General features: G+C 52.0%; 1 protein-coding gene and 1 long non-coding RNA gene across 2 annotated transcripts in view; one reads left to right on the top strand and one right to left on the bottom strand.

Annotated features, from left to right (window-relative positions):
• The window catches only part of LOC134729881 (uncharacterized), a 38,748-nt gene extending 23,302 nt beyond the window's left edge, over positions 1–15,446 (top strand). Inside the window, exon 3 of the transcript XR_010111400.1 lies at positions 13,229–15,446. The gene's annotated coding sequence lies outside the window, so the exon portion shown is untranslated. The remainder of the gene's footprint in view (positions 1–13,228) is intronic.
• LOC117979296 (uncharacterized) lies at positions 14,350–23,878 on the bottom strand. Its single transcript, XR_004670060.3, has 2 exons — positions 22,465–23,878; positions 14,350–20,217 (listed from the first exon to the last, which is right to left on the bottom strand). It is a non-coding gene; the product is annotated as an uncharacterized LOC117979296 (long non-coding RNA).
• Positions 23,879–24,800: the final 922 nt, after the last annotated feature.

The following is a 24,800-nucleotide window of genomic DNA, read 5'->3' as shown; positions in this document are numbered from 1 at the left end:
AGCTTCTTCAATAAGCGTAAAATGAAAGTTATGAGTGATAAGAAAGCGTCATGTCAGTTTAATTGGCAGCATTTTCTCTTTCTTAGTGGTTCATAAAATAAGGCAGTGCTTTGCTATCGACGGTGTCTGAAATTCTGTGAATATTCAAAGTTAAATCTCATGCTGAACAGCCACTGTGCGCAAGGCGGGTGACGTGTGTGCTGTGTGTGTTCGTTCATCTGATGCTCGTGACACCTTGTCAGCTGTGAGGGAGGAGAGGGAACTGGGGAGCCCCGGAGATGGGAGTGCAGGGTGCAGTTTAGAAAGTGGGGGGTGGCCAGGGGTGGCCCCTGGGAGAGGTTTGAGCCAAGACAGCAGGTGGCAAGGGGGTCATGCCTGGGCCTGGGAGGGGGGTCCCAGGTCCCAGCAGTTCTGTTTATTTTTTATTTTATTTTATTTTATTTTTTAAATTTTTGAGACAGAGACTCACTCTGTCACTCAGGCTGGAGTGCAGTGGCACCATCGGCTCACTGTAGCCTCAGCCTCCCGGGTTCAAGTGATTCTCCTGCCTGAGCCTCCTAGTAGCTGGCATCACAGGCATACACCATCATACCTGGCTGATTTTTGTATTTTCAGTAGAGACAGGGTTTCACCATGTTGGCCAGGGTGGTCTCGGAACTCCTGAACTCAGGTGATCTGCCTGCCTTGGCCTCCCAAAGTGCTGGGATTACAGATGTGAGCCACTGCGCCCGACCCCCAGTGGTTCTTGGGAGGCACTTGGGCGCGGGGCCCTGAGCTCCTGGGGCACAGCAGTGGCTGTGACCGCCATGAATCAACCAAGCGCTCTTGAGTCTGCGTTGCCCTGTGGCCCTGGCTGAAGCTAGAGCTGCCCAGAAGGACGCGCCACAGAGAGGGGAGGGGCCACACTGCCGACGGGGTGGGCCTGGAGTTGCAGGACGTGTCACAGAAAGAGGAAGGGGCCACACTGCCAACGGTGCGGGCATGGAGTTGCAGGACGTGTCACAGAGGTAGGAAGGGGCCGGACTGCCGACAGGGTGGGCATGGAGTTGCAGGACGTGTCACAGAGGTAGGAAGGGGCCGGACTGCCGACAGGGTGGGCATGGAGTTGCAGGACATGTCACAGAAAGAGGAAGGGGCCACACTGTCGACGGGGCGGGCCTGGAGTTGCAGGACGTGTCACAGAAAGAGGAAGGGGCCACACTGTCGACGGGGCGGGCCTGGAGTTGCAGGACATGTCACAGAGAGAGGAAGGGGCCACACTGCTGACGGGGTGGGCATGGAGTTGCAGGACGTGTCACAGAGGTAGGAAGGGGCCACACTGCCGACCGGGCGGGCCTGGAGTTGCAGGACATGTCACAGAAAGAGGAAGGGGCCACACTGCTGACGGGGCGGGCCTGGAGTTGCAGGACGCATCACAGAGAGAGGAGTGGGGCCACACTGCTGACGGGGTGGGCATGGAGTTGCAGGACATGTCACAGAAAGAGGAAGGGGCCACACTGCTGACGGGGCGGGCCTGGAGTTGCAGGACATGTCACAGAAAGAGGAAGGGGCCACACTGCTGACGGGGCGGGCCTGGAGTTGCAGGACATGTCACAGAAAGAGGAAGGGGCCACACTGCTGACGGGGCGGGCCTGGAGTTGCAGGACATGTCACAGAAAGAGGAAGGGGCCACACTGCTGACGGGGCGGGCCTGGAGTTGCAGGACATGTCACAGAAAGAGGAAGGGGCCACACTGCTGACGGGGCGGGCCTGGAGTTGCAGGACGTGTCACAGAAAGAGGAAGGGGTCACACTGCTGACGGGGCGGGCCTGGAGTTGCAGGACGTGTCACAGAGAGAGGAGTGGGGCCACACTGCCGACAGGGTGGGCATGGAGTTGCAGCACATGTCACAGAAAGAGGAAGGGGTCACACTGCTGACGGGGCGGGCCTGGAGTTGCAGGACGTGTCACAGAGAGAGGAGTGGGGCCACACTGCTGACGGGGCGGGCCTGGAGTTGCAGGACGTGTCACAGAGAGAGGAGTGGGGCCACACTGCTGACGGGGCGGGCATGGAGTTGCAGGACGTGTCACAGAAAGAGGAAGGGGCCACACTGCTGACGGGGCGGGCCTGGAGTTGCAGGACATGTCACAGAAAGAGGAAGGGGCCACACTGCTGACGGGGCGGGCCTGGAGTTGCAGGACGTGTCACAGAGAGAGGAGTGGGGCCACACTGCCGACAGGGTGGGCATGGAGTTGCAGCACATGTCACAGAAAGAGGAAGGGGCCACACTGCTGACGGGGCGGGCCTGGAGTTGCAGGACGTGTCACAGAGAGAGGAGTGGGGCCACACTGCTGACGGGGTGGGCATGGAGTTGCAGGACGTGTCACAGAAAGAGGAAGGGGCCACACTGCTGACGGGGAGGGCATGGAGTTGTCCACAGGCAGGGGCTTTAATCTTCAGGCCTGAAGATGTTTGTGGTTTTGAGATGAAAGGGAAGGAAGGGCACGGATCACGTTTTCTTTGTGGTCCCTTCTTTCACCCATGGCCCTCTGGTCTCCTCTGGGGAGCAGCGTGTACGGGCTCTGCCTCTGTTGGCTCCAGCTGCTCTGAGACCAGGGGGCCTGCGGCCAGGTTCTGGTGGGGACCCTTTCTGGTGCAGCCTTCTTGCTGCGTTCTCACTTGGTGGAAAGAGGGAGAGGCCGCTCTCTGGGGGCCCCCTTTATAAGGGCCCTAATCCCATTCGTGAGGCTCCACCCTCATGACCTATGACTTCCCAAAGTCCCCATCTCCTATTACCATCGCTTTAGAGGTTAGGATTTCAACATATGAATTTGGGGGGCCACAAACAGTCCAAAACAGCTTCTACCCTGCTCTGTCTGACACCCGGGGGGCAGGGGGCACCAGCCCACAGTGCCCTCCCTGCCGGCCACAGCCTTCCCTGTCAAACGCACAGGTCTCCCTAATTGGGTCCCAACCTCTCTCTTCCCATGTCTTGGCGTGCTGGGGTAGGTTGAGGGCTGTCCTCGGGGCTGGCTCTGTGGGGCAGGGGCCTGAAACAGCCAGAGCCCCGCTTAGATGTTTCCTGTGTGGAGGGGCCGGACCCTCTGCAGGCTGCTCTGGGGGTGAAGTGACCAAGGCCACCTCCAGGACCATTGAGTGCCGGGCACTGGCTCGGGTGCTCTAGGGCCCCTGATTCCAATCCCTTTCCCTTGGTCACTAACTGCTTTCCAAGAGCAGGTGGCAGAGGGGTAGGAGACTCACACCCTTGGGCCACGTGGTTCTCTGGCTCTGCTGGGGCTTGAACACATCGGGGGTAAGGGCTCAGTCGCTTACAGCTCAGGGTTTGTTGTGCATTTTCGCGTCTTGCCCTCCCCAAGGACAGTCACATAGGGACCACTAAGCAAGCGCTGGGCACAGAGGAGGGCTGGACACACAGGAGATGCCCTGTGGCCTTCAGTGACTAGAGGCCGTGTGAAGGGCCGTTCACTGGGGCAGCTTCCTCATTGGTGTAGTTGGTGGATTCCGTGGGTCCTGGAGGTACCTGGGGGATTTGACCAAATCAGCACAAGCCCCAGCTGCCCCAGGCAGCAGTGACTGCATACTCCACACGCCCTCGTGGCTGGCTTGAAGACCTCCAGCTGCTGGCTGGGGAGGCAGCGCCTTCCGAAGGTCACGTGTGCAGGAGCGACAGGGCATTGCTGTGTGGCTCAGGGCGGCAGTGAACAGAGAAAGCTTTCTATATCCATGAGCTGAGTGTGGAGGAAAGAGACACAGGACAGGGGTGGGAATGCAGGGGGTTCATCGCGACTGTCACTGGTGGAACACCTCCCCTGGGACTCCACTGGCCTCAGTCCCAGTCTCCATGGCCTAGATAACAAAATGTTACTATGTGGAGTGTCAAATAGATAAAATCCATCTGTTCCCTGATACTGTCCCCCAACCTGGGCCCTAAAGTTTTTCAGGATGGTGCGCAAAGCTCAACCTTTGAGTGCGGATTCCGGAAGGGCTGGCGCAGAGGCTGCTTCACCTGGAGCGTGGGCAAAGCATCGTTTCAGAAGTGTCTACAGGTTTTTATGTAACACTTCGGTGAACGTGGGCTTTTGTGGTCAAGCGCTTTTGCAATGTAGCTGCCCTGGAGGCGCCAGCCCCTGTGCTTCTCGGGGTGTTCATGTTGGAAGGGAGAGGGAGGCTGTGGCAGTACGACCCGGGGTCTGGGGTGGTGGCAGGGAGGCTGTTTGGACAGGTGGTGGGGAGCAGCCAGGCTGAGTGAGATGAGGCTGTGAGGGACCAGGAGGGGCTGGAAAAGGGAGAAGGGACACGTGCTGTCCTGGGACAATTTGCTTTCTGTATCACAAGCAACAGTAACACCTGCCCAGGGCACCCTAAACGTTGCCATGGGGTTGACATACGAGGCCGTGGGAAGGGGCTGCCGTGCTGGGCATTCATGGAGATGCCTGTATGTCCCAGTGCCAGCGGTGCACCTGCCCAGGCCCAGGTCTCCGTCTCTGTCTTCTCTCCTGGGCTCTGCTGGCATCAGCAGTTCCCACACCCCAGGGCATGGACAGGACGGCTCTGCTGGCACCAGCAGTTCCCACACCCCAGGGCATGGACAGGACGGCTCTGCTGGCACCAGCAGTTCCCACACCCCAGGGCATGGACAGGACGGCTCTGCTGGCACCAGCAGTTCCCACACCCCAGGGCATGGACAGGACGGCTCTGCTGGCACCAGCAGTTCCCACACCCCAGGGCATGGACAGGATGGCTCTGCTGGAGCAGAGCTGCAGCCCCGTGGATGAGCTTCCACTAGAAGCCCATGTTTCAGGGCGGATTGCAGGTGCTGTCTCTTCCCCCTCCGTAGGATTCTTAGTGAAAAATCGCACTTCTGAGCCTCGGCAGCAGCAGTGCTCCAGGTGATGGAAGCAGCGCCCCTCCTTGCCCATCAGAGAGCCAAAGCTGCGCAGATGCCAGCTGCTTTCAGACCCGCCACTCCTCCACACCTGGCTGCTGCCCTCCGGCTGCTGGGAGAACCGAACCTCCCCGCTGTGGCTTTGCCAGTGGGCACTCTGATGGGTACAGTGCCTCCGCCAGGGCTACACAGCACACTGGGGGCAGAGCAGCTTGTTCTCCTGACAGCCTGAGTCTGCTTATTAGCCACATGGTCCTGGGTAAACTATTTGCCATCCCCACAGCTCAACTCAGCTGTGAGGTGGGCATGGGAGTTTCCCGTCTCAGCTGGCCTGAGCATGATTGGATTTTCTAACTTTGGCCCTCAGGGAACACTCAGGTGCTGACCCAGAAGTAGTTGAATTTTCTTGAGGATAAGGCAGGTTAGATCATGGGTGTGCCACTGTCAAGAAAATACAGGGAGTAGTCTTCATTATTTCATCCTGAATCCCATGGTGGAGAATGTCCCACTCCCTTCCACTCCTCACTGTAATCTTCAGGCGTGCCATGGGTAGTTGCCCAGGTGGAGCACTGCACAACTTTGGGGGCACCATCCACATAGATGACACTGAAAACAGCACTCCCTGGAGTTACACAGGACATGACTCGCTCAGCAGAAAGCTGGTCCTTAGCCATGTCATGTATGCAGCCCCCAGGACGTGCGCCTGGGGGATGTTGGGGCCTCCTTGTGCAGTAGATAGTTCCAGGTTGCGCTGCGTGAGGAAGGGGTGCCCCTGGGGGCAGGGTGAGGAAAGGTGACACCTGAGAGGCAACTGCTCTGTGGCCTCGAGCTCGCTGCTGGATGTGGGGAGTCGGCCATGGGGACCAGTGCCTCTGGACTCCAGGCCAGGCCATGGGCACTGGGGCACAGCTTCCTTTTCCATGACAAGGACCGGTTCCCTTAGAGCATGGCTAGCCCTGGCCTCTCTGACCGTGCCACTGCTCATCCGATCCAGCAGGGTCACTCTGTGTGATCGCTGTGGTAGGTGCAAGGGGACTCAGCTGAAACCAAAAATTCCTCCTAGGCTGAGACGTTTGGTTACTGTGGTGGGCAGAGAGTAATGGCCCCCTAAGTTGTCTGCATCCTAATTCCCAGAGCCAGTGGATATGTCACCTGGCAGGGCAGAGGGGGACTAAGGTCGCAGATGGAATTTAGGTTGCTCATGAACTGACCTGAAAATAAGGACGTGGCCCTGGATTATCTGGGTGGCCCAGAGTCATCACAAAGGTCCTCACATGGGGAAGAGGAGGCAGGAGAGGAGGTGAGAGAAATGCTGTGCTGGCCCGACTGCGGATGGAGGAAGGGCCGAGCCGGGGGATGAGAGCGGCTGCTGGAAGCTGCAAACGGCGAGCAACAGATCCCCCCAGAGCCCGCAGAGGGAGCGCAGCCCTGCAGACCCTTGCTTATAGGCGAGGGGGCCCTGTTTCAGACTTCTGACCTCCAGAGCTACAAGGCAATACTCTCATGTTGTTTTAAGATGCTAAATTTCCAGTGATTTGTTGCAGCAGCAGTAGGAAACTACATTAGAGCGTTCCTTTGCGTCTCAGCCGGGCATGGTGGCTCAGGCCTGTAATCCCAGCACTTTGGGAGCCTGAGGTGGTTGGATCACTTGAGGCCAGGAGTTTGAGAACAGCCTGACCAATATGGTGAAACCACGTCTCTATCAAAAGTACAAAAATTAGCTGGGCGTGGTGGCATGTATCGGTAGTCCTAGCTACTTGGGAGGCTGAGGCAGGAGAATTGCTTGAACCTGGGAGCCTGGGAGGCAGAGGTTGCAGTGAGCCGAGATCATGCCACTGCACTCCAACCTGGGTGACAGAGCAAGACTCTGTCTAAAAAAAAAAAAAAGAGTTCCTTTTGTCTTTTGAAGTTGCCACATTAAGGAATGAAACGACACTGAAGTTTGTTATGGTCCATAAAAAAAAAAAAAGTCTGGCAGGCGTGGTGGCTTACGCCTACAATCCCAGCACTTTGGGAGGCCAAGGCAGGAGGATGGCTTGAGTCCAGGAGTTTGAGACCAGCCTGGGCAACGGAGTGAGACCTTATCTCTACAAGAAAAAGTCTTTGGGAGGCCGAGGTGGGCGGATCACTTCAGGCCAGGAGTTCAAGACTAGCCTGCCCAACATGGCAAAACTCCATCCCTACTAAAAGTACAAAAAAATTAGCCAGGCATGGTGGCACACACCAGCTACTCGGGAGGCTGAGGCATGAGAATCGTTTAAATCTCAGAGGCTGAGCCTGCAGTGAGCCAAGATGGCTCCACTGTACTCCAGCCTGGGCGACACAGCAAGACTCCCTCTCAAAAAAAAAAAAAAAAGTCTTAAGAAGTTTATAATTACAAACATCTGCTATTCTATTTATCCTTCCATCAGCAGGTAATAGCAACGCTATTGATGGCAGGCCAGGCCAGGAGGCTGGAACCAGGCCGCAGAATTGCGTTGTACCTGGGCTGAGCCTGGGTGTGGGTCGTTCCCCTTGCTGGGCCTCAGTTTCCTCATCTGTGCAAGGCTGGGAGTGAGGCTGGTCCATCCCTGCTTCAGCCTCTCAGGAGACTTGTCGTCTGAAGTCACTGGGACTCCACGCTCTGTCTGAGTGTCTTGGGGGACACGGAATCACTGCAGGCTCCTGAGGGCGGGCAGCAGGGGCTCCAAGCCCAGCCCTCGGATGGGCAGCCAAGCACCTTCTGCACTGGCCGCACATGGACTTCGCTGTTTAACCTTGTGCTCCTCTCAGATGAAATCCTTGCTCCAATGGGGCCTGCCTGCTCCGTGTGCCTGGAATGTTCCACGTCCCTCCCTGCCCACTCTGTCTTAGGTCTTATCTGCCCCGTGCCTGCCCCGTCTTAGTGCCAGCTCAATTCTCTCGTCTTCTACAGTGCCAGCCACTGAGTTCTGCTTTCCTGAACCTCACACTCTCTGGCTGCCCCATATCCAGCTGCTAATCACGATAGGGATGTAGCAAGGCAGTACACGATGTTCCGGAATCTTCCCCTTCTCACCTTCAAAAGGAAAGGGAGGTGAGAGGGTCTTCTCAGAAGGAGGAGGAGGCTTCCCAGCAAAGCCTGAAGAACAAGGGTGTGTTGAGGCCGAAGATGGGGTGCAGGTGGGATGGGCTGCTCCTATGCCTTGAATGTCTGGGGCTAAGGGGCCAGTGTCTGGGGCTCGTGCTCTGCCCTGAAGCCACCAGAGGCAGAGCCCAGGCCACATGACCTTGCATCTTGGGAGCCTGTGTACTGCCAGTCCCTCAGGGAAATAGGAAGGGCACCGGGGTTCCTGTCTCAGGCCAGGGGCGCTGCACAGGCTGGGAGCGGTGGGCTCACGGCAGGCACTGGGCGCTAGCTCACTTGTTCACCTTGGAGCATTCACGGTGGGCTCTTCCACTGAACACACAGCAGCCTGCGGGAACTGGAGCAGCAGCCTCCTTCCTTTCCAGGGGACAGAAACCCAAGCACAGAGGGGCTAAATCAGCCACTCCAAGTCACACAGCTAACAAGTGCCAGAGTGGAGACTAGAACCTCAGTTGCTGCCAATGCCGGTGTCCTTAGTTTCTGCTGGGCATCTTTCTCTGTTTTGGACACAAGGGGCTCTGTGCGTGGCGGAAGGTTGGTCGGGAGCAACACAAGTTCCTCCCTGTGTGTGTGCAGGGCAGACAGACACATCCCCTGCCAGCCAGGACCCCAGGGAACAGGTCCTAGAAGAGCTGCCACATACCACAATGGAGGAGAGAGGGGAGCACGCTTCCCTCTGCAATGTATTTGCAGAATTAAACATTTAAATAGGCGTGGATAATTCACATTACAGAGAGACCTGCTGCACATGAACAGGTAGGGTGACTGCTGAGTGGCAGTCCTTTTCAGTAGGGTTTGGGTTACAGCAACAGGAGGAGACCATTTCAGAGGAAGAGCAAGAGGAGTCCAGGCTGGGCATGAGGGAGGGGGATGCAGAAGGCAGGGCGAAGGCCTCACCTGCCCAGCCCAGCTGGGGCTGTCTGCATCCCCCGGAGGTCTTGGTAACGCAGGGGTGAGGGCCATGCCCGTAGCCGGGAGCTGTCTCCTGTGCTGTGGCCAAGTGGACCATGTGGAAATGCAACAGGAACTCCCAGGCATCCCATCATTTTTCTCCACCTTGTTGGAGCAGCTCCTCTGAAGGGAGCCCCAGAGCCCTGTGCTGATGGGTCACTCGCTGCCTTCTGCAATTTCTTTTTTTTTTCTTTCTTTTTTTTTTTTGAGATGGAGCCTTGCTCTGTCGCCCAGGCTGGAGTGCAGTGGCGCGATCTCAGCTCACTGCAAGCTCCGCCTCCCGGGTTCACGCCATTCTCCTGCCTCAGCCTCCCGAGTAGCTGGGACTACAGGCACCTGCTACCACACCTGGCTAATTTTTTTGTATTTTTAGTAGAGACAGAGTTTCACTGTGTTAGCCAGGCTGGTCTCGATCTCCCTACCTTGTGATCCACCTGCCTTGGCCTCCCAAAATGCTGGGATTACAGGTGTGAGCCACCGCTCCTGGCCTGCCATCTGCAATTTCTCCTGTTTTCTGCAGTGACGGGAGGCTGGAGGCAGTGCCCCTCTAGAGCCCACAACCCCACAGCCCCTGGGCCGGGAGCTCACAGGAAAGTCTATACTTCTTCCAACTCCTGCTGGGGCCAAAGAGAGGGTCTTGGGCTACAGGGCTGCCCCATCTGTGCTGACTCTGGGGCCACCTCTGGTCCCTGGGTAGGGTGTGGGTCCTGAGCAGAGCTTCACAGACCCAGTGATTCAGCCAGGGCTTGCCCGCTTGCAAGACCCCCACTTCAAAATGGAATTGGAAAGGAGGGTGTAACTAATTAGTGCTGCTGGGAGTTCCTGAAGGGCTCTGGGGGTGGCCCTCCAGGCAGGGCTGGACTCATGGGTCCAGGCGATGGCCTCAGGACTCTCTCTCCTAGATAGTCCCTCGCCTGGCTCTGTGGGCCTTCGCCTGGCCTCTCTCGCTGTGGCCTGATGCTTCCCTGCAGCTTCCAGCTCGTGTTCCTCGTCATCTTCAAGAAGGGCCCTGCCTGGCTCCACCTGGGTCCCTGTTGCACTCATTATCTACGGCTGCTCACAAGTTACCCAGTTTAGAGCAACAGACATTGATGGTCTCTCATGGTTTCTGAGCTCTAGAATCTAGGAGGGACTTAGCTGGGGGTTCTGCCTCAGGGTTTCTCACGAGGTTGCCATCAAGCTGTCAGCCAAGGCTGCCTCGTCTGAAGGTTCGACTGGGGCCAGAGGGGCTGCTTCCGGGCCCACTCACTTTCTGTCGGCTGGGCCCAGGATGCAGCTCCTTGCCTGATGGCCTCTCTGTAAGGCTGCTTTACAGCATGACTGCTTGCTGTCCCCATAATTTGAGAGTGAGGAGAGAAAGGGATGGGGAGAGAGAGACAGAAAAAGGGTAGTGAGACAGGCAGAGAGAGACAGAGACAGAGAGATGGGGAGACAGAAAGAGACAGAGAAGCAGAGACAGACAGAAAAAGGGAAGTGTGAGAGACAGACAGAGAGAGACAGACACAGAAAGACAGAAAAAGGGAAGTGAGAGAGACAGAGAGACAGAGACAGAGAGACAGAAAAAAAGGGAAGTGAGAGAGACAGAGAGAGACAAAGAGAAAAAGGGAAGTAGAGAGAGACAGAGACAGAGGAAAAAAGGGAAGTGAGAGGCCGGGTGCAGTGGCTCATGCCTATAATCCCAGCACTTTGGGAGGCTGAGGTGGGTGGATCACAAGGTCAGGAGATCGAGACCATCCTGGCTAACACGGTGAGACCCTATCTCTACTAAAAATACAAAAAATTAGCCAGGTGTGGTGGCGGGTGCCTGTAGTCCCAGCTACTCGGGAGGCTGAGGCAGGAGAATGGCGTGAACCCGGGAGGTGGAGCTTGCAATGAGCCGAGATCGTGCCACTGCACTCCAGCCTGGGTGAAAGAGCTAGACTCTGTCTCAAAAAAAAAGAAAAAAAAAGGGAAGTGGGAGACAGAGAGAGACCAAGAGAAAAAGGGAAGTAGAGACAGACAGACAGAGAAAAAAAGGGAAGTGAGAGACAGAGAGAGACAAAGAGAAAAAGGGAAGTGAGAGAGACAGAGACAGAAGAGACAGAGAGAGATAGAAAAAGGGAAGTGAGAGACAGAGAAAAAGATACAGAGACAGAAAAAGGGAAGGGAGAGAGACAGAGAGAGACAAAAGAGAGAAAAAGGAAGAGAAAGACAGAGAGACAAGAGGGAGACACAGAAATAGGGAGGTGAGGGAGACAGAGACATAAAAAGAGGATGAGATAGAGAGAGAGAAAAAAAGAGGAAGAGGAGAGTGACAGAGATAGATACAAAGAAGGAAACCATAGTCTTTTTATAACCTAATCTCAGAGGTGACATCACCCTTTTGCCAGATGATCACACAGACCAGTCCTGATGCCATGGGGAAGGAACTGGGCAGGAGGTGTGAATATCAGGAGGTGGGGTCACTGGGCATCACCTTGGAGGCTGGCCACCCACATGCCCAAGCTGGACCTGTCCCTGTTTCCAGACCCAGTGACTCCCCTGTGCCTGCAAAGTGGTCACATGACTAGTACCCCTCACCTTGGATCACATGAAGAGAGGCCTGGCAGTTCTCCCCAGCGTCTGACTGCGGGTGATGGCGTGACAGACTCTTATCCGATTGCTGTCATTGAGAGTGACTGGAGGGAACATTCTCTGTTCCCGTTTCTATTTGCTAAGATATTGTTGCCCGTCCATTCTCTCTGTTGTTAGTGTTGAGTTTCTCAGGCTTAGCTTGGAAACTATAGCCCAGTCTAACTTCTGGTGAAGGATACTGACGTGCCTCCCTTAACGCTGCAATAAAGAAAGCTGTGCTTGGAAACGTCACCGCTAATGAAGGCATCTTCCAAGATCCTGGACTCCAGAGAGTCTGGAAAAGGTCACTTTTGTCTTAAAAGTGAGCTGTAATTCTGATAAGTTGTCTTCGTAATGTGTTGATGTGGCAATAATATCTGAACCAACATCTTTGCGTAGTTGTCTTACTTCATAATGTGTTGAAGTGGCAATAATATTTGAACCAACATCTTTGTTTTCTTAAAGGTATAATATTTGTTATTTTTCTTTATTAAGCCAGAAGAAAATCATTAGCACATTTTACTTCTTCCCCAAGAATAGAGGAGTAAAAAAGAAACATGTGCTGTGTCCACTCAGGGTTAAATGGATTAAGGGTGGTGCAAGTTGTGCTTTGTTAAACAGATGCTTGAAGGCAGCATGCTCGTTAAGAGTCATCACCACTCCCTAATCTCAAGTACCCAGGGACATAAACACTACGGAAGGCCCCAGGGTCCTCTGCATAGGAAAACCAGAGACCTTTGTTCACTTGTTTATCTGCTGACCCTCCCTCCACTATTGTCCTATGACCCTGCCAAATCCCCCTCTGTGAGAAACACCCAAGAATGATCAATAAAATAAATAAATTAAAAAAAAAAAAAAAAAAAAAAAAAAAAAAAAGAAAATAATCCTTCTATGATCCTGTTGGATTTTTAAAATTTAAGCAAAGTGACGATCTAATGATTTTTAAATGAACAACAATAATTCTATAAGGAAAGTTGATTTATTCAATTGTAGGAAGCTCATTCCTAAGCTGTTCTATCTGAAGGGTGCGTGGAGACTCCCTGTGGCTAAAATCAGACGGTCCGGGTGGCGCCAGGTGCTTCTCCATGGCTGCAGTTGGCAAATGGCGTTTCCATGCCGGGGAATTCTGGCCAAGCTCTACTGTGTAGAATTTGAGGGATGTGATCAGACAATTGTTTATCTTTTGAAGTGGAGCCCAAACTACCCCTGTGCATAAACAGTTGGTTTCCTGTAGCGTCTCTCTGGAGGTATGGAGACATTTAATCCCACCAGGAATTTTGATTAAATTCCTTGCCTGTACACCGGGTTGTCAGCCTCACCAACAGCACCCATGCATCACCAGCCACGACGGTGTCTCTGCTCCCTGGCTTCTACCAAAAGCCCAACAATTGCTTTTGAAAGACAGATGATTATTTGCAGGATACGCAGTCCGTCCATGTCTCTGGGTACCCTGAAGTCTACCTCTGGAGGAAGAAGTCCACGTGTCTAGACCACGGGACCGTGCATGTGCAAAGACAGCTCCTCACTGAGCAGTTTCCCGCTGTGCCACCGACTCCTGCGGAGGCCTTTGTAAAAAACAGCTGCAGGCAGGGTGTCCTCCCACCGTATTTCTCCATGAAAATGGTATTGAGAATTATATTCCTATTTTATCACACAGCATTCCCAGGTCAACTGCTACAGAATTTTCTTTTCAGGAACGCATATGCTGCCTCCTTTCTGATAGGGAGACCCACCCACCTGTTCACCTCTCTCCATGTGGTCTGCGAGCGGGCTTGGAGCCATATGTGAAGCCTCACCTCTAGGAGCCAGTTTTGTCTCCTCCTCATCCCTGCTTCTTATCAGTCGTGGTACTTTTCTCTTGGGTCCTGACCCTCCATTTCAGTTGGTGTTTTTCATCTTTGGGAAGCACCTAGGCATGGGGGCAGAAGCTTGGGTTTTAGATTCGGCTGGGCTGGGTTCACATCTCAACTGTGTGGCCTCGAACAGGTGACTTGACTTCTCTGAGCCTAACCATTGCCGGTTTCCATATTTTATATGAAGTGAGCCCTATTTTGCAGGTCAGGGAGCTGGGGCCTAGCTAGAACCCAAAGGATTATTCCAGTTTCTCATAAAACAAGTACATAACAGTTAATATTTGCCATAGGGTGCACAAAAATATTCATTGATTGCCTTCCTATTTTTAATCTTCAGAGAAAGACGGATGGGATTTCATAAGCTCAGGGTTGAGAATGTTGCCTCTGTGTGTTTTTGGAGTTGAGCCTTCCGAAGCAACGGGGGCTCATGCTGCCTGAGAACTGGGGTGTCAACCAGTGTTCACTCCCAGACTTACCAGACAGTAGAACCTCTCCCACAAAAGGCACATCGGAACCCACTTCGGACAATGCTGCTGCGGGTTATGGGTCAGAACTTTAAACAAGAGGTAGGGGTGGCCTCATCCCTTGGGGCTGCTGTGTGCGAATGACCTGGAGGAGGCTGTGGTGGGGCCAGGCAGGGCCAGTGGGCTGAGCCACGCATCAGAGTAACCGGCCACACTTTAGAGTGGAGATTCCTGGGCCTCTCCCTGGCTACTGTGGTTCAGCAGGGGCGGCGGGGACCCAGGAGCTCCCAGGTGATCTGACTCCTGGGGAGCAGGGTTTGTATAAGCCCTGGGCCTGTTGAGGTCAGGGCCTGGTGACCCTAATTCCTTCCAGCCCTGGATAGGGGTCTAGTCCAGAACCTACCAGGGACGGTTTGTCAAATCTGTTACTCTTCTCCCAAGTAAACCACCAGGAACAAGACACTGTTTTAAAAATTGTTACTTATTATCCCCTTTGGCTTATTTTTTTTTCTTTCAAAAGCGGCTGGATGGCAGAGGTGATAAAGCTGGGAAGAGAGGCATCCTGGAAGGGCCCGTGTTATGAAAACCCAGAGTTTCACTCAGATCGACAGCTGCGTGGGGGCCGGCGCTCCTGGCAGTGATTGAGTTACCCTCAGCAGCGGGGTCCCGAGGTCGCAATCCCTGCTGGGGGAGTGATTGATGCCGGACTCCAGGGCCCACCTTGGGTGACCCTGGGATGTCAATGAGTGACCGCTGGTTCTGGGCCACTTGGTTCTGGGCCACCCGCATGTCCAGAGACCTCAAAGTGGGCCGATGTCCAACCAGCGAAGCAGAGCAATCCTTCTGGAAGCTTCTCTCCATGGGGGGCTGGCTGCTCCTTCATCACTCCCATCTGAGGGCTTCTGCTTGCAGCCGTCTGTCACACTGAGCAGCTCTGTGGTGGATTCTGTGCTGCTTGCTCTGTGTCTATTTTGTCAAGATCGCCACTCTCTCTGGATTCTCTCCTCTGGGTTGGCCCACGCTCACTCATCCGGCTTTGGAAGGACATTTGTCCTCTAGCTTCCTCCAGGAGGGGGATTTGTCTTAGAGAGTGGCACTTTCTCTTCCCTCCCCAGCCCCTCGTGCACCTTCTGCAGGGAGGGGAGTCCCCTGGTGCTGAGAGGAGAGGTAGGAGAGCCAGGTAGGGCCTGTGGGAGTCCAGCAGAGGTGCCCTGGCCACCTCGAGTGTTTGAGACTCACGGTCTATTAAAAATGGAAAAACAAACTGGGCACCGTGGCTCATACCTGTAATTCCAGCACTTTGGGAGGCTGAGGCAGGTGCATCACTTGAGGTCAGGAGTTCAAGACCAGCCTGACCAACGTGGTGAAACCTTGTCTCTACTAAAAATACAAAAGTTAGCTGGGTTTGGTGGTACACACCTGTAATCCCAGCTACTTGGGAGGCAGAGGCAGGAGAATCGCTTGGACCTGGAAGGTGGAAGTTGCAGTGAGCAGAGATTGTGCCACTGCACTCCAGCCTGGGTGACAGAGTGAGACTCTGTCTCAAAAAAAAAAAAAACAGAAAAAGAAAAAAGAAAAAAAGGAAAAACAACAAAGTTAGCGCTGAGCAGGGTTTCAGGATTCTAGACCTGGTTTAAAATGCATTACATGGAATAACATGTTTAATCTGCAGGTTAACTCTCTGATACAGCGAGTGGTATTATCACAATTTTGACAAGATAAAGGCACAAAACAAGATTTAATATTTTTTTTAAAAAAGGACAGAAACCCATTAATTCTAAATAATTAAAGATCAATTCATTATGTACACATACCGTTGACCCCTGAACAACATGGGTTTGTACTGGCTGGGTCCATTTATATGTGGATTTTCCTCTGCCTCTGCCACCCCTGAGACAGCAAGACCAACCCCTCCTCTTCCTCTTCCTCCTCCTCAGGTTCCTCAATGTGAAGACAACAACGATGAAGATCTTTATGGCTGGGTTCAGTTTTGATGTCTCAACACCCGTAATCTTAGCACTTTGGGAGGCCAAGGTGGGTGGATGGCTTGAGCCCAAGAGTTTGAGACCAGCTTGAGCAACGTAGTGAAACCCTATCTCTACAAAAAATTAGCAGGGCGTGTGCCTGTAGTCCCAGTTACTCGGGAGGCTGAGGTGGGAGGACCTGAGCCCAGGGAGACTGAGGCTGCAGTGAGCCCTGATTGCGCCACTGCACTCTAGCCTGGGAGTGCAGTCTCAAAGAAAACCCAGTCTCAAGAAACAAAACAAAACAACCCAAAAAAGATCTTAAGATGATCCACTTCTGCTTAATGATCAGTGAATATTTTTCCTTATGATTTTCTTAATAACATGTTCTTTTCTCTAGCTTATTTTATTGTAAGAATATAGTATATACTTATATAACAGATAAAATTTGTGTTAACTGACTGTTTATGGTATTGGTAAGGCTTCTGGTCAACAGTAGGCTGTTAGTAATCAAGTTTTGGGGGAGTCAAAAGTGTAAAGCAATACACTTTATGGGGGCAGAGCTCCTAACCCCAATGCTGTTCAAGGGTCAATCTAATTGAACAGCTTCTAAAAATATCAAGCAATACTTATAAATCCAGGGAGAAAAACATACATCAACAATTGTAGTTGGAGCTTTTAATGATCGAACAGAGAAAACAGATACTGAAGTCTTGATCAATACAATGAGTAAGCTGAAGATATGAGATATGTAGAGAACTTACCATTCATCAGACAGAGGCTATGCCTTTCCCCCATGCATGCACACACCATTTACCAAAATAGGCCAGACACTGAGCCATGAAGGAAGTCTCAATAAAGTTCTAATAATTAATACAAAATAAACTGCATTCTCTAATCACAAATCAATGACATTAAAATTAACAAAAGAATTTTTTAAACAACTCCAATATTTTGGAAAGTAATTAATATATTTATGGATAGCCCTTGGAAATGATCAAGGAAATTAAGAAGTACATAGAGTGTAACATGGTGAAACCCCGTCTCTACTAAAAATACAAAAAAATTAACCGGGCGTGGTCGTGGGCACCTGTAGTCCCAGCTACTCAGGAGGCTGAGGCAGGAGAATGGCGTGAACCCAGGAGGCGGAGGTTGCAGTGAGCCGAGATCGCACCACTGCATTCCAGCCTGGGCAACAGAGCCAGACTCCGTCTCAAAAAAAAAAAAAAAAAAAAAAGTGCATAGAGTGAGTACTCTACTTATGTGAGCACTTCCTCTATGTATACGCAATGTGACCTGCCCAAATCAGTGACATGCCTTTGGGCAAAGCCAAGGTAGCTCTTAAAGGGATATTGAAAGATTATAATGCGTTCATCAGGAAACAACAAATGGGAAAAACAAATGAGCCAGCTATTTAACACAAGCAGCTGGAAAAAGAGCAAGAGAGCAACACCTATCCAACTCCACTCCCAGAAAACATAAGAAAGGAGTTGAAAAATATAAGAGTAGAAACAGATAGAATGAATAAAACCTACAGAGGATGAACAAAATCAAAATCTGGTTTAAAAAATTTAATATGCTAGACAGACTTCTGGAAAGACCAATAAAAATGGGATCTGGTGAGGGCCTTCTTGCTGCATTGTCCCATGGCAGAAGGCAGGAGGGCAAGAGGGGGAATAAATAAGATAATAAATTGGTATTATGCATAGGCATATTTAACAAATTTGATACTTAGATGACATGGATTAATTCCTTTTTTTTTTTTTTTTTGAGGCAGAGTTTCACTCCTGTTACCCAGGCTGGAGTGCAAAATGGCACGATCTCTGCTCACCGCAACCTCCGCCTTCCGGGTTCAAGTGATTCTCCTGCCTCAGCCTCCTGAGTAGCTGGGATTACAGGCATGCACCACCATGCCAAGCTAATTTTGTATTTTTAGTAGAGACAGGGTTTCTCCATGTTGATCAGGCTGGTCTCGCACTCCCAGCCTCAGGTGATCTGCCCTCCTTGGCCTCCCAAAGTGCTGGGATTACAGGTGTGAGCTACCGTGCCTGGCCGGACGAATTCTTATAAAAAGCATAAAATGCCAAACTTGTGAAAGACAAGACAGATAACTTGAATAGATGAATGCATATGAAGGAGGTTAAATGGCAGTCAAAGGCACCAAAAAAATCCAAGTCTGGATAATTGTTTTTGGAGATTTCTATAATATTTTCTAGGAATGGTTAATTTCTATTTTATACAAGATATTTGGAAAATTAGAAAATGAATGGAAACTGTCTGGCTCATTTTGTGAGGCTCATGTAATCTGGATTTCAAAATCAAATAGGGACAACAGGAATTAAAAAATATATAGACCCATTTATTTATAAATGGAGTTTTAAAAATCCTAAGTAAAATATTAGTTAATAGAATCTAAAAATATATTAAGAAAAATAAGTGATGAAGTAGAGTTCATCCAGGAATATCTAACAATCTCTCAATATAATTCACTATTGTAATAGATTAAAGAAATATATTTTATCTCAATCAATGCAGAAAAAGCATTTGATAAATCTCAGTATCAATCTTCATCTGTTTTGTGCTCTACAACAGAATAGTTGAGATTAGGTAATTTATGACAAACAAATGTATTTTCTCACAGTTCTGGATGCTGGGAAGTCTAAGGTCAAGGTGCTGACATCTGGTGAGGGCCTTCTTGCTGCATTGTCCCATGGCAGAAGGCAGGAGGGCAAGAGGGGGATGAACTTGTCCTTTTATAAAAACACGAATCCCACTCAAGAGGGATGAGCACTCATTGCCTAATCACCTCCAAAGGTCCCAGACCTTTTTTTTTTTTTTTTTAAAGATGGGGTCTCTCTCTGTCACCCAGGCTGGAGTGCAGTGGCACAATCTCAGATCACTGCAACCTCTGCCTCCTGGGTTCACGTGATCCTCCCATCTCAGCTTCTGGAGTAGCCAGGACCACAGGTGTGCTCTACCACACCCAGCTAATTTTTTATTGTTTTGGTGAAGATGGGGTTTCACTGTGTTGCCCAGGCTGGTCTCAAACTCCTGAGCTCAGGTGATCTGCCCAACTTGGTTTTCCCAAAGTGCTAAGATTACAGGTGTGAGCCACAATGCCTAACCTGGTCCTAGATCTTAATACTGTGTCCATGACAATTAAATTTCTTCCTTCCTTCCCTTTTTTTTTTCTTTTTTTGACAGAATCTTGCTCTGTTGCCCAGGCTGGAGTGCAGTGGCATGGTCTTGGCTCACTGCAACCTCTGCCTTCCAGGTTCAAGTGATTTTCCTGCCTCAGCCTCCCGAGTAGCTGGGACTACAGGCATATGCCACCATGCCTGGCTCATTTTTGTATTTTTAGTAGAGACAGGGTTTCTCCATGTTGGCCAGGTTGGTCTCAAACTCCTGACCTCAGGTGATCCGCCCACCTCAGCCTCCCAAAGTGCTGGGATTACAGGTGTGAGCCACTGCGCCCAGCCTGAATTTCAATATGAGTTTTGAAGTGGATAATCATTCAAACCATAGCAGTACTAATCTGTGATAAAACATTTTTTTAAAAACCGTGAATTCTACCTAACACCATATACACAGCTGGATTCTAGTTAAATTAAAGTCCTAGTAGCAAAAGCAAAAGTTAAAAGAATATACAGGAGAAAAATCTTTGTTACTTATAAGCAGGAATGTCTTAAATAAAAATCTGAAAGCACAAACCATGGGGTAACACATTGACACATTTCATTATGTCAGAGTTAAGAGATTTTTGTTAAATGAAAGACAAGATGGACAAAGTTAATGCACAGCTGAACAAATGAGAAAAGATATTTGCAATGTTAATAGTTGATGAGGGATTAACAAGGGACTCCTGCCAATCAAAAAGACAAGGAGAGCAACCACAGCAGAAGAATGGGCAAGGGATATGGACAGATGACAGAAAGAAAAACCCCAAAGCTAGTATGCATATAAAGAGAAGCTCAAGGTCATTAGTAATCACACACATGAGAACTAGAACACAATGCCACTTTCCAGCTGTTGGACTGGCAAACAGTTAAAAAGCTGGTTAAGCCAAATGTTGGCCTGGATGGTTCTGCAGGCAAGTTCATGGTGGCTGATGGAGTGTGGATGCTTCAGCCTTTCCAGAAGGATCTGGGGCTCCTGATGCTATGACCCAGTGGTTACGCTGCTGAGTATACAACCCAGAGGCATTCCATGGGATCTGCCGCGGTCCACGGGTTTGAGGCTGTTCAGTGTGGAGGAGGTATGTGGGAGAGCATTGGAGGCAGCTGGGTGCCGGCCATCAGAGAAAGAATGCGCAGGTGAACCGTGGCTGATCGTGCTGGAGCCATGTGCAGCCATGGGAACCTGGATCAAATGTGCCCCTGCCACACGGGTGAGACTTCAGAACCTAGTGGATTTTTAGAGAGAAAAAAAGTCAGGAGAAGAATGAGGTATATATTGCAATACCATTTATGCAAACAAAACATACACACAAATAAGACTGCAACGCCTATTTTGTAAGAACATGAAATGCAGAAGCAACTACTCGGAAATCAGAGCAACACTGTTGCCTCCAGGGGGAGGGGAGGAGGTGAGAGTCAGGGGAGGGGAGGGGTGAGAGGGGAGGGGAGGGGTGAGAGTCGGGGGAGGGGAGGAGGTGAGAGTTGGGGGAGGGGAGGAGGTGAGAGTCGGGGGAGGGGAGGAGGTGAGAGTCGGGGGAGGGGAGGAGGTGAGAGTCGGGGGAGGGGAGGAGGTGAGAGTCGGGGGAGGGGAGGAGGTGAGAGTCGGGGGAGGGGAGGAGGTGAGAGTCGGGGGAGGGGAGGAGGTGAGAGTCGGGGGAGGGGAGGAGGTGAGAGTCGGGGGAGGGGAGGAGGTGAGAGTCGGGGGAGGGGAGGAGGTGAGAGTCGGGGGAGGGGAGGAGGTGAGAGTCGGGGGAGGGGAGGAGGTGAGAGTCGGGGGAGGGGAGGAGGTGAGAGTCGGGGGAGGGGAGGAGGTGAGAGTCGGGGGAGGGGAGGAGGTGAGAGTCGGGGGAGGGGAGGAGGTGAGAGTCGGGGGAGGGGAGGGGTGAGAGTCGGGGGAGGGGAGGAGGTGAGAGTCGGGGGAGGGGAGGAGATGAGAGTCGGGGGAGGGGAGGAGGTGAGAGTCGGGGGAGGGGAGGAGGTGAGAGGGGGGAAGGGAGGGGTGAGAGATGGGGGAGGGGAGGAGGTGAGAGACGGGGGAGGGGAGGGGTGAGAGTCGGGGGAGGGGAGGGGTGAGAGTCGGGGGAGGGGAGGAGGTGAGAGTCAGGGTGGGGAGAAACGGAAAGGAATGTGTAGACAACAAAATGACCTGGGAACATTGCAAAGATCCATGGTGAAAATACGCTACAACAGGATAAATATGTGATTAACTCCACCCTCTTCATCTGGGGTCTCAAAAACAAGCAAGCAAACAAGCAGATAGAAAACGAAAGCAAAAAGAAAAGCTCTGAAACAGAGATACCAAAATGGTGGTAGGTTTAATATATTTACATTGAGCAAATATAAGTTTTTAACAAAAAAGATAATTTGAAGGTAATTTCCACATTTCATGTTCCATATTTCCATAGCAATTTATAAGCTAATTATAGGATTTATTTAAAAATAGTAATTCTGAGAGCACTATAGGGGTATGGCCTGAGAGAGGGACACAGATTTTGAATCTCCTCTAAATTCTGACAAAATATCTCCATGACTATAAATATTCGGAGGCAACATCAACACTTTAACTTTGGAGACCTTTGTAAATGTGAGGCCGGGACCCAGTGGCGCCCTCTGCCCCTGCCCCATTCCCTTCCCAAATCCTGTGTCCCCACATAGGCTGAGACCATGATGTGGGAACCTGGTCTGGGTGGCTTTGAGTACCTCTGTGTGGCAGTGTGGGAGGTTTGGACCAGGAGGAAGCTCTTTTATTGAAGAGCTTCTTCTCATGGCAGTCACCACCCCATAGATGTCGCAGGTCCTGAAACGCTGCTCTTTGTGGAATCTGGATGGGGCATGGGGACCTGGGAAGACCAGTGGCAACGACACAGGACTGGGCGAGTTCTGGGATGGACAGAATACTCTGCCAAGCCTTGAGCCTTAACACAGCCCCACGAGGTCAGTACTATGATGGTTATCATCTTTACTGCACAACTAAGGAAAGGGAAGAAAGGTTAGAAATTTGTCCAGGGACACAGGGCAAAGATACGGACTCAGCAGCATGGTGGCAGTGGCCACACCGGTAACCGTGCTATGGTGCCTCTCAGAGGGGAGAGCCATGGCCGAGTTTTAGTTTCCAAACTGGAAGATGGAGGCGTTTAGCAACTTCCTTTGAGGCTTGCACATTGAAGCTTTGTGCTTCCCTTTGCAACAGATCTTGGCTAAAATTCATGTATCCCTGCATGCACCACCACTTGGGCACATATCTGCACACACACACAACCACACACATGCATGCACACACACATACACACACATGCACACACACACGCACATCACTCAGCTTGGGGATAGTGTTGAGCACAATTCAGGGATCTTGCTTTTTTATTTTTTTGTACTAAGATGACATAACCTTGACAAATTATTTTATTAAGTTTAGTATATTTGATCAAGCACAACCAAACCCAAGAAGATGAATTATTAAAATGGAGGTTTACCTTCTATCGTTTAGGGCTATTGTTCGACAGTCAGAGTGCATCCAAGTCAGGGCTCTGCCAGAAATGAAGCACGGCGGAGCCACCAGTTAGTATTTTTCTTGCAAAGGATACCAGTTCTTCACCATCCCTGCAGCAGTCTCTCTCATCTCAGCTTCCTGCCAAGGTTTCAGATCTCAGGGAGACACAGGCTCCTTGGCACGCGCTGATAATCACAGAGCCAACTTTGGAAGTCATGGATTTCTGAGCTGGTCTTGCGTAGGGCAGGCATTTGCCTTTGGCTGAGTGGCGTGAAAAATGTTCGTGGGCGAGTGGTGGGCCGAGCGCCGTGTGTGTGAACATACCGTGTCCATGTTCTTCCTGGCTGCATGCTCCACCTCTGGCTAGGATCAGGTTTGCCCTGAGTCAGCAGGAGCCGGAGCATGACACCCGCATGTTTCAGGGATGGCCAACAGCGTCTGTTCCAGTGGCTTCATGGCGACTCCTTGAGCGGAGAAGACCGGGGGCACATCCACGTCCACATTCCCCATTGGATGTCAGGCCAAGGGCAGGATTGGGCAGATGGCACCATGCCCTTGTGTGCGACTCACGGGTGCGGCCAGCACGTGGCCGCCATCCTGCTGTGTCCTGGAGTGCTCCCATTCTTCCCTGCTACAGTACATCCGTGCTTCTCACGAACCTTTGCCCACCACTGTCCACCTGGCAAGCCTCTCTGGGAGGGTTTCTGGAAGGATCCTCTCCCCTCCTCACAGTGTGGTTCCTCCCACAAACCGGCCTCATCACCCCCGCTGCCCATCGCCCATGCCCCTCCCAGCTGCCTCCTTGAGCTCCTGGCGCCCATCGTGAGCCTTCTGTTCACACGCCCTCCTTCCCGTTCCTCTCCCGCCCCATCTCACACTCCCACTCCTCCCCTTGCTCGCTCAGCCTAGATCTACTCAGCCCTCGTGCATCACAGTCCATCCGTGAGTGAGTCTGTGTTTTCTAAATGATTTGCTTGTGAAAATCCTGGTTTCCTGGTTTTCCAGCCCTGATCTCTTCCTCTCGGGGCTCAGCCCTCGTGCATCGCAGTCCATCCGTGAGTGAGTCTATGTTTTCTAAATGATTTGCTTGTGAAAGTCCTGGTTTCCTGGTTTTCCAGCCCTGATCTCTTCCTCTCAGGGCTCAGCCCTCGTGCATCGCAGTCCATCTGTGAGTGAGTCTGTGTTTTCTAAATGACTTGCTGTGAAAGTCCTGGTTTCCTGGTTTCCTGGTTTTCCAGCCCTGATCGCTTCATCTCAGGGCTTTACCCAGGTCTTGGTGCTGAGGATTCCCACCGGGATTCCTTGTCCTTGATGCGACACCTCTCCTTGGAGAGCCTGATTCCTGGGCGGAGGTGCCTGCCTGGCCCCTCCACTGGGCGTCTCATAGGAACCCCAGACTCCGCAAGACTCAACCTGCTTTTGGTCCCTTCAATCTGTCCCGCCCCCGGCCTTCCAGTCTCTGTAAATGGCACCACGTCCTACTCCTCTGCTGGCGCCCACACGCTAGGACACGCCCTCAGGTCCTCTCTGTCTCTGCCCAACACATCAAGCCCCCTCTCTGCGACCTTCACACTATGTCTGTGGTCTACAGGTTAGGTCTAGAGGATGGGGTCTGCTTGTTCCCTGTCCTGTCCCTGTGGCCCCAGTGTTGCCTCCTGACCATGCGCCTGTGTCGGCTGAATGAGTGAGTCCAGCCTCTTCTCTCCAGCACCAACCCCCACTCCTTGCAGGAATCTCCTATGTGGTCACTGACAGTGGATCCAGAAGCCCCGTCTCTGCCTAGTGTCCTTCCTGGCTTCTTGTTGCTTGGCAGGTGAAATCCCAGCTGGTCACCTCGCCTAGTGTGAGCCCAGCTGCACCTTCTTCCCCATACCCTGTGCCTGGTGTCTGTCTTTTAGTATGCCCCATGCTCCCCTGCCTCAGAACTTTCCTGGGGCTCTCTCCTCTGTTCATGGCTCTGGCTGTGGCTCTCTCCATGGCTCTGTCTGTGGCCAGCTCTTCCTCCCCAGGCTGAGCTTATCATCACCTGCTCAGAAGTTTCCCTGAGCTCTCTCTGGAAGTGGCACCTCCCTCCTCCCCCTCCACGGTCATTCTCCATCACCTCCCCACCAGTTCCCTTCATGAGCACTTAGGGCCTGACCTATCTGTGTAGTGGACAAGTGCCATCTCCCTCACTTGAGGTAAGCCCCATTGAGTCAGGGACTGGATCGGGGCAGCTTGCACGCTCAGTGCATGGGGCCAGCAGACATCAGCTGGATGGGCGAGGTTGGGACTGGGCCTCCGGTTCTCTGTAAGGCACGTGGTGGACATGCAGAGGAT

Source organism: Pan paniscus, chromosome 1, assembly GCF_029289425.2.
Source record: "Pan paniscus chromosome 1, NHGRI_mPanPan1-v2.0_pri, whole genome shotgun sequence".
NCBI classification, from domain to species: Eukaryota; Metazoa; Chordata; class Mammalia; order Primates; family Hominidae; genus Pan; species Pan paniscus.
The sequence above is the reverse complement of the archived record's forward strand: the minus strand, read 5'-3'. Positions and strand labels throughout refer to the sequence as shown.